The sequence below is a fragment of the Cervus canadensis genome, chromosome 31 (assembly GCF_019320065.1).
Source record: "Cervus canadensis isolate Bull #8, Minnesota chromosome 31, ASM1932006v1, whole genome shotgun sequence".
Taxonomy (NCBI): domain Eukaryota; kingdom Metazoa; phylum Chordata; class Mammalia; order Artiodactyla; family Cervidae; genus Cervus; species Cervus canadensis.
Window position 1 is genome coordinate 9,228,810 of NC_057416.1, and position 10,558 is coordinate 9,239,367.

Consider the following 10,558-nt stretch of genomic DNA (forward strand, 5'->3'; position numbering starts at 1 on the left):
AGAGCAAATAAAGAAGTATTGTTTTCTGGTTGCCTGAGTTCTTGCCACCTCCATTTCCCCCCAATCACCTATTTCAGTAAGAAGAGGGTACTGAAGTGAGGCAGGATCTTAGATTTACTAACCAAATGTATTCAGCAGACTAAGTGTGCTGGTAATTTCTTATCTGAAATCCAAATAAGAAATGTATATTTCATATTAATTTTTGGAGGGATAAGACTAGTCTCAACAGAAATTATAATAAATTTAAAAGTATCTATATTTTTATATCTTCAACAAATTTAAGCACATTGAATGATAATAAACAGCTCTCTGAGATTAATAAAAGCATGCAGAAATGTTTCTACAACTTTAATAACTGTTGCCTTTTTGTGCAATGTGATTAGGAATAATGTATACCTTTGCTTTTTTCTCTTTGCTTGCTTGCTTCCTTCCTCTTCTCTTTCCTTCTCTTTTTAGACCATTTCTCTTAGAGAATAATTTTCTTTATCCCCTCCAGAAATACTGGATTACAGGCATATTGCTTTCAAACAACAAGAGCAAACCTCATCAGTTTAAGAATGGAGAGTGCATCATATAATGAGTTTATGTTTGTATCTCTGTTACCAAATGGATCTAAAGTGACATCTCAGGCCTCTGTTAATGAGATTGTCTTATGTAAGGGAATCTGGTAATGGGATCATAACAAATCCAATTATTTAGAGATAATGTTAACACAAATCAAATTAATTAATGTTCAGTTTGCCCTTGACAAAAAAAAAATTAAAAGAGTTAACCAGAAACACAGGGTGATACTAGTGATGAAATATCATATTTTAGGATCAAAGTCTAGACTTTGTAAATTGCAAAGTTGATAGAACAAAAGTAGCTGTGCTTTTGAAAAAGACATTTCAAAGAAAAATGTTTTCAAGCCCATCAACAACTGATTCTCCTTGATCATCTGAAGCTACATTAGGCAGTTCATTTGTACTTCCAGAAATTACAAGTACTATTCTATTTTCTAAAGTGCTCTTCTTTTATATACAATGTGTTTCTCCTTCAAAAACTACTAAAAAGCCACACCTTATATGCAGCATCCTTAGCCTAAATTTCAGTTGCTCTATGATAGCCATCACTACCTTTATTTAAATGCACTCTAATAGATGTTGATACATTTGTTTATACAATAGCTGTGCTATTGATAATGGAAATGCATGTTATACAGTAATCATGTGACCATGTGGGAGAAATATTTAGGTAGAAGTTCTTAGATAATTTTTCATACCACATAGAAATAAGTTGAGGTATAGAGTTAAGAGAATATATTGCTATGAATTATGTTTCTTTATTAAAGAACTGCTTATGATTAATGTGTACATGAAAATGAAAATATATTTAAAACATAGACTGAATTGCTTCTGATTCTATGTGTTACATCAGCATACCATATTACATATTTAACTACTATTATATACATCTCTGTCTAATGCAAGCATGAAAGAGAAAAATGAATATTTGTTCATGTCATAAAATTGTTATTTTACTAACTCATTCCATCATTTTTTGAGAATTATACAACAAGTTTCTTCTAAATGCAGCAAACATAGACATAGAGCATTACACAGACAAAATTCCTGTTCTCAAGGAACTCACTTATATTTATTTTGATGGAAAAACAAGTAGAACAGGACACTTAAACATAGAAATAGAAAAGCAAACCAAGAATTGGACAAGGTATTTTCAGGTAGTGATGAATGCTATGAAAAAAACTATGAGTAATGATGGAGATCATGCACACTTTGTTGCTATATTTATCTAAAGAGATTCATATTAGTTGAAACCTGAATGGGTAACTTGGAACTATTTTAAAATCGGGAGTCCAACCATTTCAGTCAAAGGAAATAACAAATGCTATGACCTTGTAACCAAGCCAAATACTTTTCCCTAGAATTCTTTTTCTCCTTCATTTAATTAAAAAAAAAAAAAACAAAAAACCTTTTTCCTCTAAGTTTAAGCAGGACACATATCCACATTTCCCACACTATTACAGGAGACCCTGTGAAATGAGCAACTATGGACTATGAATGGATATAGGCTTAATTCATAGGTCATGATCTGTTAGGATATGGTCCCTGATTTCTTATTCCTGTGGGTTGAAACTTGTAAGTGATGCTGATAGCTAGTTTAATCAATGCAAACAAAGACAAATCTCTAAGAAGCTATGAGATCAGCAAGCTGGAGGGATCCTTTGCCTACCCTAATCTGTTACATGGAACAACAGACTGGTTCCAAATAGGAAAAGGAGTACATCAAGGCTGTATATCGTCACTCTGCTTATTTAACTTATATCACAGTACATCATGAGAAACACTGGGCTGGATGAAGAACAAGCTGGAATCAAGGTTAGGAGAAACATCAATAACCTCAGATATGCGGATGACATCACCCTTATGGCAGAAAGCGAAGAACTAAAGAGCCTCTTAATTAAAGTGAAAGAGGAGAATGAAAATGTTGTCCTAAAACTCAACATTCAGAAAACTAAGATCATGGCATCTGGTCCCATCATTTCATTGGAAATAGATGGGGAAACAGTGGAAACAATGATAGACTTTAATTTTTGGGGCTCCAAAATCACTGCAGATGGTGATTGCAGCCATGAAATTAAAAGACGCTTGCTCCTTGGAAGAACAGTATAACCAACTTAGCATAATAAAAAGCAGAGACATTACTTTGCCAACAAAGGTCCATCTAATCAAAGTTATGGTTTTTCCAGTAGTCATGTATGGATGTGAGATTTGGACTATAAAGAAAGTTGAGTGCTGAAGAACTGATGCTTTTGAACTGTGGTATTGGAGAAGACTCTTGAGAGTCCATCCCTTGGACTGCAAGGAGATCAAACCAGTCCAACCTAAAGGAGATCAGTCCTGAATATTGATTGGAAGGACTGATGCTGAAGCTGAAACTCTAATGCTTTGAGCACCTGATGGGAAGAGCTGACACATTTGAAAAGACCCTGATGCTGGGAAAGATTGAAGGCAGGAGGAGAAGTGACGACAGAAGATGAGATGGCTGGATGGCATCACCGACTCAATGGACTCAGAGTAAACTCCGGGAGTTGGCCATGGACAAGGAGGCCTGGCGTGCTGCAGACCATGGGGTCACAAAGAGTCTGGCAGGACAGAGAGACTGAACTGAACTGAACTGAATCTGTTACATGAGAGAGAAATTAATTTCTGTTTAATGTGAATCATGGAATGTTATTTTTTCCATCAGTTTGGCCTAAACTATCTGTTACTTCTTCTACAAAGGAATAAACTTTGGTGTGTATAAGAAAATGCTAGAAAACAGGTATTCATGAAATAGTGAGCCTGAAGAAAGGTTTCAATAAATTATTTCTGAGAATTAGACTGTGATCAACTTCTCAATGGCCTTATCAGTCCTTTCAATTACCTCTAATATGAAATTTTTCAGAGGAAAGTAAATTAATTTGGCTTTCTTTTTTAAAAGAGAACTTTGTTGCAAGCAAAATTGATTCCAGAGGATCAAATGCAAACAGAAACACAGTAACAAAACTATTTAAATCATCTAGTTGAGAGACTGTGAAAGGTGTGCTCCATGGAAAGTCTGAAAAGCATTTAGTTATATATTTGATATATGTAATTACTGGTAATAATATTCAAATACTCATTAAACACATAATCATTAAAAACCACCTGTGTTTCACCAGCATGTCAAAAACTGGATAAATAATGATGAATGAGACATGATCCCTAAATTTATTGATGACTATAAATAATACATTATAGATATATAATTTGAAATTGGAATAAGTGCTACAAAGAGATACACTGGTAGGATGTTTGGGGGATGAAAATAGAATTCACTTAATTTTAATTATGCCTCACTAAGGAAACACTTGACCTAATATGTAAAATATAAACAGTGATCCTGAAACTGATCTCTGGTGGAAAAGCAATCCAAGTCCTGGGCACTGTAAAATGGTTCAACGTGCTCAATAGTTACGGATTTATCAACAGGAATGACACCAAGGAGGATGTCTTTGTTCACCAGACAGCTATTAAGAGAAACAACCCCAGTAAGTTTCTGCGCAGCGTTGGGGATGGGGAGACCGTGGACTTCGATGTCGTGGAAGGAGAGAAGGGCGCAGAAGCTGCTAACGTAACTGGGCCTGGGGGGGGGGGTGCCAGTGAAGGGCAGCTGCTATGCCCCCAACCGACGCAGGTTCTTCTGATTCATTCCCCGGCCCCGCCCAGCTGCCCCGCCACCCATGGTGGCAGAGGCTCCATCAAGCGGAACAGAGCCAGGCAGCGAAGGGGAGCGTGCCGAAGACTCCGGGAAGCGGCCCAGACGACAGCGCCCACCACCCTTCTTCTACCAACGGCGCTTCATGCGAGGCCCTTGGCCCCCCAACCAGCAGCAGCCCATAGAGGGCACAGACAGGGTAGAACCCAAAAAGACAGCCCCATGGGAGGGAGGCCAGCAGCAGGGGGATGAGCGGATACCCCCACCCAGATTCCGGCCCAGGTACTGAAGGCCTTTCCACCCCAGGCCACCCCAGCAGCCCACCACAGAAGGTGGGGATGGCAAGACCAAGCCCAGCTAAAGCCCCACTGACGGCTCCCAACCTGAGCCCCAGCACCCATGAAACCGTCCCGACTTCCAGCGGAGACGGCAGCAGCCCCCGGGACCCAGGCAGTCCACAGCCCCAGAGACCTCAGCCCCCATCAACAGTGGGGACCCCCCAACCACCATACTGGAGTGATTCCAACTCAAAGGACACCCAGAGCCACCATCTGGTATCTGCCAGTTTTTCCAACTGACCTGTATCCTATGCAGCACCTCCCTCCCCTCTTTCCCATAATTCATGACATCAAAACACCTGCTTTTCCCCCCATTCCTTGAGACTCAGGAGGGCCAAAGCAACAGCCTTTTGCCTTTTTTTTTTTTTTCCACAACAGCAAAGAGTTGTGGAGAACTCTGGGTAGAGGCAAAGAGTTGTGGAGAACTCTGGGTAGAGGAATGAACAAATGGTGTGCAGTGGGAACAAGTGTAACAATACATGACATGTAATGGGAAAGAACTGTATTAGTAAGGCAAAAACTGTAAAGACATAATATGATAAAAACAACAACATTTCTAGTATATACCAAATAAATTAAACAATGTATAAAATATTAAAGAATATGCCTATAGGATATCTGTATAGACAGAATGATTTAGAAAGCAGGAAGACAATATTTTGAGTAGCTATCATTAGCAAATACAACTTTGCTTTCCCTATAGAATGACAATTATAGCACAAAATTCGAATGCATTATGATGAGCAGATTTACCCTGAAATTTCTCCATTCTCTGACATGTTTCCACATAGCTTGTCTTATTGGTGAATCTAATTAATGATGCCTTTCAACTAAGATTATCACCTATTTCACTGCTAAGTGTCATTAAATTATGAAATATGTCCTAACAATTCCTAGGAATGTTTTTCTTCCAAACTTCTAATTTTCCTTTGTACCCTTGGATCTCATCTGCCATCGAAAAAAGGCTGTGCCTTCTTTCTGTGTATGGAAGGATTAAAATCACTAAAAAATACCAAAGATATGAGGCAGATTAGCAAGTCTGAAAGTCGAATTCACATCTTTAAAGAGTTGGGATCAAACTGGACTTTTCAGAAATACCCAAGTTTGTTCTGTACTTGAAAACTCACAACTGAACTTTTTCCCTTGAAAAACATCATACTTTAATTTGAATTAACATTTGTTTAAAATCAGTCTTATATTATTACCTAATAGGAGAAAAATTGATTTTAATAATGTGGCAACATATTTAGCTTATGTGACTCATTTTCTTCATGCCACATCTTTCTTATTAATAAGAAAGTAGTGTTTGATTTACATGTTGGTATGACAGTCTTAATTTGGTACAAGCTACTGCCATTAAAACGTATCCTTACACGTTAACTGAAAGTCCAACTCACATATCACCCCTCTTAGTTATACAGCTCACTGACAGCTGTGTTTGCTGGCAATGGATTTTTTAAAAAATTAAAAAAGATCTCTTACTTCATATCACAATTATGGTAAAATAATGAATTTTTTGTTGTTGTTCAGTGGCTACGTCTTGTCTGACTCTTTTTTGACCTCGTGGACTATAGCCTACCAGGCTCCTCTCTTCATGGGGTTTTCCAGGCAAGAATACTGGAGTAGGTAGCCATTTACTACTCCAGGGGATCTTCCCCACCCAGAGATCAAACCCGAGTCTCCTGCATTGCAGGTGGATTATCTATCGCTGAATCACCAGGGAAGCCCAAAGTAATGAAGACAAATACCTATATTCACAACATGTGTACATTTAAGTTACAATTTAACAGACATTTTACTGGCTTTACTTGCTCAAAATTGTTCTTTCATATTTTTGTCCATCTCCTGACTATGCCCAGGTATAGTGCCATTGCAAAGTATCTCATGAACTTCCTTCTTACAGCAGATTCACCTGACATTTCTAATCATCATGCTCAGTATTGTTTTTCACAAATGTCAGGGCAAAGGTATATAATGTTTACATGTTAATATGTTGGTCTGCGAAAATCAAAGTGCTACTTTACAAGAACAAAGCAGTGCAAAACTCTAACGTCTGTATGAAAAGTATTATACAACTGCTTCTGTCAACTTTTTTATTCAAGTCTTTCAGTAATCCTCTTATTGTTAATTTATTTTGTTTAATATTTTAGGTGTAAGCGCTGATTAAGTTTGGATGCTTTCATTGCTTCACCAGCTAGAAGAAAGAAAGAAAGAAAGAAAGAAATTGAAGTCGCTCAGTTGTGTCCGACTCTTTGCGACCCCATGGACTGTAGCCTACCAGGTTCCTCTGTCCATGGGGTTTTCCAGGCAAGAATACTGGAGTGGGTTGCCATTTCCTTCTCCAGGAGATCTTCCCGACCCAGAGATTGAACCCGGGTCACTAGCCAGTAAATCTCTGCAAATAACACATTAGATTTTAATGCTCTAGCAAGTTTTAGCAAGAAAACTGACCTCTATACTAATGAAGCCAGAGCAGATATTTTCAGAGTTCTTTCCAATATTACTATTTGGTTTAACGATATTACTATTTAATTTAACAATATTGCATGGAATAATTATATCTTTTCAGGAAAAAAAATTTTAGAGAAGCTTGTGTCACCATCTCCAAACTGGGGCTAAAATACACATTTCAATTTCCTCTTTAATAATGCTAAATGATAAAATTTTAAAATATATTTTATTACAATTTCTTATTAAACTAGTATTTCTTGCAAAACATGATTAGCAGAATGCCACCATTTTATATGTAATCTAGAAATATATCAGAGAGTGGAGAAGCTTCAGGGTATATCTACTTATCATAATGCATTTAAGTAGTGTGATGATGATTGTTCTGTCCAAATTAGGTCACTTTCCTCTGAAGATTTTCTTATTGAATGTAATTGAAATGATTGACAAGGCCATTCATAAGTTGATTTTAACATACCTTCAATGTGCTCACTTTCAATGATCAACAGGTACTTTTTTTTGCTAACTATTTTATTTTTTATGCCACACTTATTTTGATGTATCTATTGAAATATACTTTTATCTCTGCTAAATCTAATAATTATAACTTATGACATGTTTTATGTATTTTATTTTCATTGTTTAGAATTTCATTTTTGTTGGATTTTTCAAAAGTATTTGCTTATGACACATTGGGGGAAATAGTCCTTTACCATATGTGGTTTTAGGGGCATTGAGATAATTTATATTCCTACTCTACTTTCTTCCTGTAGTTTATGACTTTCAACACACTTTTGTCTTAAAGTTCATTTGTATTTTTCTTTTCAGATGTAAAGTTCTTCAGGAAATTATATACAACTGTTTCCGGATCATAGTAGAAGCCTTATACATAGCATAAAAATCAGTCAGTAAATAACTGTGGTATTTATAACAGCACACTCATTCATATAGTATAAACCCTTCAACAACACAATATTCCTGTTCTTAAACTAAGTAATAATAAACATATTCTAATACTTGATAATATTAGAACTGACAGGAAAGTCACTGGATCACAGTAACTCATATACATACATAAAATGATTCTCCAAAATACCAATGGTGTTTATCATGTTAACTTCTGGCTACTGTGACTTTCAGTGACTTATTTTGTTCCTAGTGCTCTGCTGAATACATACATATTTCCTGTTATTCTATAATATACAGGTGATAATTTAGCAATAATTACTCTAAGCTCAGGGCTTCCCAGGTGGCACGAGTGGTTAAAGACCCCCCCTGCCAATATTCTTCTGAAACATAAGAGATGTGGTTTCAGTCCCTGGGTTGGGAAGATCCCCTGGAGGAGGTCATGGCAACCCACTCCAGTGTTCTTGCCTGGAGAATCCCATGTATAGAGGAGCCTGGCAGGCTACAGCCCACACAGTTGCAAAGAGTGAGACACAATAGAGCGGCTTAGTATGCACGTACTCTAAGTTCAATGCAATATAGTCACAGTGTCCACTTAAACTTGACGTTTATCTTTATGTTGCATATATTTTATTTGTCAGTAATTATTTAAGATATTAGTAAGATACAAATGTAGGTTCCTCAAGTGGTTTGTGTAAGAACCCCAATTAAATAAAACAAAAAAAAATTATGCTTTTTAATTCATTGCTTATTCAACAAATATTTACTGATTACCTATTATATGTCAGGAATGTCAAAAGTATTACATATGTAGCAAATAAGTAAAACAGGTATAAATCTTTGCCCATATATGCCTTATTTTCTAGGTAGAAGAAAGAGTCCAACACTCACAGTAATTCTTTCCAAAATTATCAGATAAAGAACAAGTAAGTTCACATAACACATTTAGATAATCATCTTGCTGCATATGTTCATTTCACCATTTAAAATATCAGCTTCTTTGGTCTCTTCTAATATATAAAAATAGCAAACTGTCATTTGAAGTATATCTTTCTTCACAATTACAATTATTCCTCTAACATGCAGGTTAAATTCACTACAGCACATTTCTTAAAATAGAAAATAGTGCATTGAGTTTATCTACCATCTCATCCATTATACTTATGTAGTATTTAAAGGAAAAAATTCATATGCAATGTCCACAGAAGACAGCAGTATGTATACCTTTTAGATATTCAAGAGATGTAATCATTATAACCTTAACAAAGGATTCTTCAGTGTTATATATTCCAACTAGTTTATTCATTTCATATTCTAATACTTTTCCCCCCACAGATGCTACTTTATTGTTTTAAAGTAGTTGATTTATAAAACTGTCATCAACATAGTGCAAATTAATGATTCCAGCAAAACACATTTGTGATATCTTAGGTATGTGACAGGCAATTAAAAAAAAAATTGTATTGATTTGTCTAAAATGTTAAATGACATAAGAGCCATACAGTAAAGTATTGAATAATTTAAGTAAATCAATGTTTTCTGAATTTTGTAGGAGTACAAACTGTCTTGGGTGCTAAGGTAAATCAATATAATAAAATAAAAATGAAGTGGTTTATAATGATGAATGCATGGGTTGATAATAACCAGAGGTAGAATCTCATTTAGCCATTGTAACAAACTACTTCCAGGCATCTTTTGTGCACTATTCCCATCAGAAAACATGGTATTATATAGTCAATTGATTTTAGCACTTAAATAGCTTTTCATTTGCAAGACACCTAGCCTCAGTATAAACTAAACCTTTCACTGAGTGTCATTAGTTATGGCTTGATTTAGAATGATATTACATATTTACTACCATTAGAGCTATTTTATGTGCTTTATGTGGTTTGTAAATAACATTATATTTATGAAGACATGAGAAATGTTCATTTGTTGTGCTCCTATATGTTTGTAGGATTTAGGATTTAGCATTTTAGTGCTTTTACTGATCTCTCTTTACTCTCATTCTCAATGGTAAATCCAATGGAAAATATATTTAATTTCATGTAGCTAGTTCTATATACAATTTTTAGTTTCCCATTTTGTTTACAAAATGAAGTGTGGTATTATATGTGTATGTAAGGACATGTTTTTCCTATATTATGTCTTTTGCGGTTTACAAGTTTAAGATATAATGAAATCTTCAGAACTTTACTACAGGAAAAAAAAAAAAACCAATGTATACATAAACACAAAGTTATTCAAAATTTAAGAGAATTCAGATTTACCCTGAATTCTTTTCACATTCACCCACAAAGGGCAAAAATTAAAACAATGAAAACAGCTACAATTAGCACTACTGCAAATGTTAACATCAATGTTGTAGCACTGATGAACATAGATAATTGCTAAAATAAATACTTCACTCCTTATCCCCTTTCTAAAAATACAGAAGAAGATCATCCCACAGAAAAGGCCAGAGACACTAGAAAATCACCCAGGAAATACAGGTGGAGAAAAGAGAAATTCTTTCTGAAATAGCCCCAAAGGGGACAAAGATCTAATTCAGATTACAGAAGAAGAGAAATATATAATTGTCTCTCATTCACTCTTCATAGTAAATCATGGAGTATCAGGTATGGACC

At 35.6% G+C, this 10,558-nt stretch overlaps 1 pseudogene; it reads left to right on the top strand.

Moving 5' to 3' along the window:
* The first annotated feature begins 557 nt into the window (after positions 1-557).
* LOC122432293 lies at positions 558-4,871 on the top strand (annotated as a pseudogene).
* Positions 4,872-10,558: the final 5,687 nt, after the last annotated feature.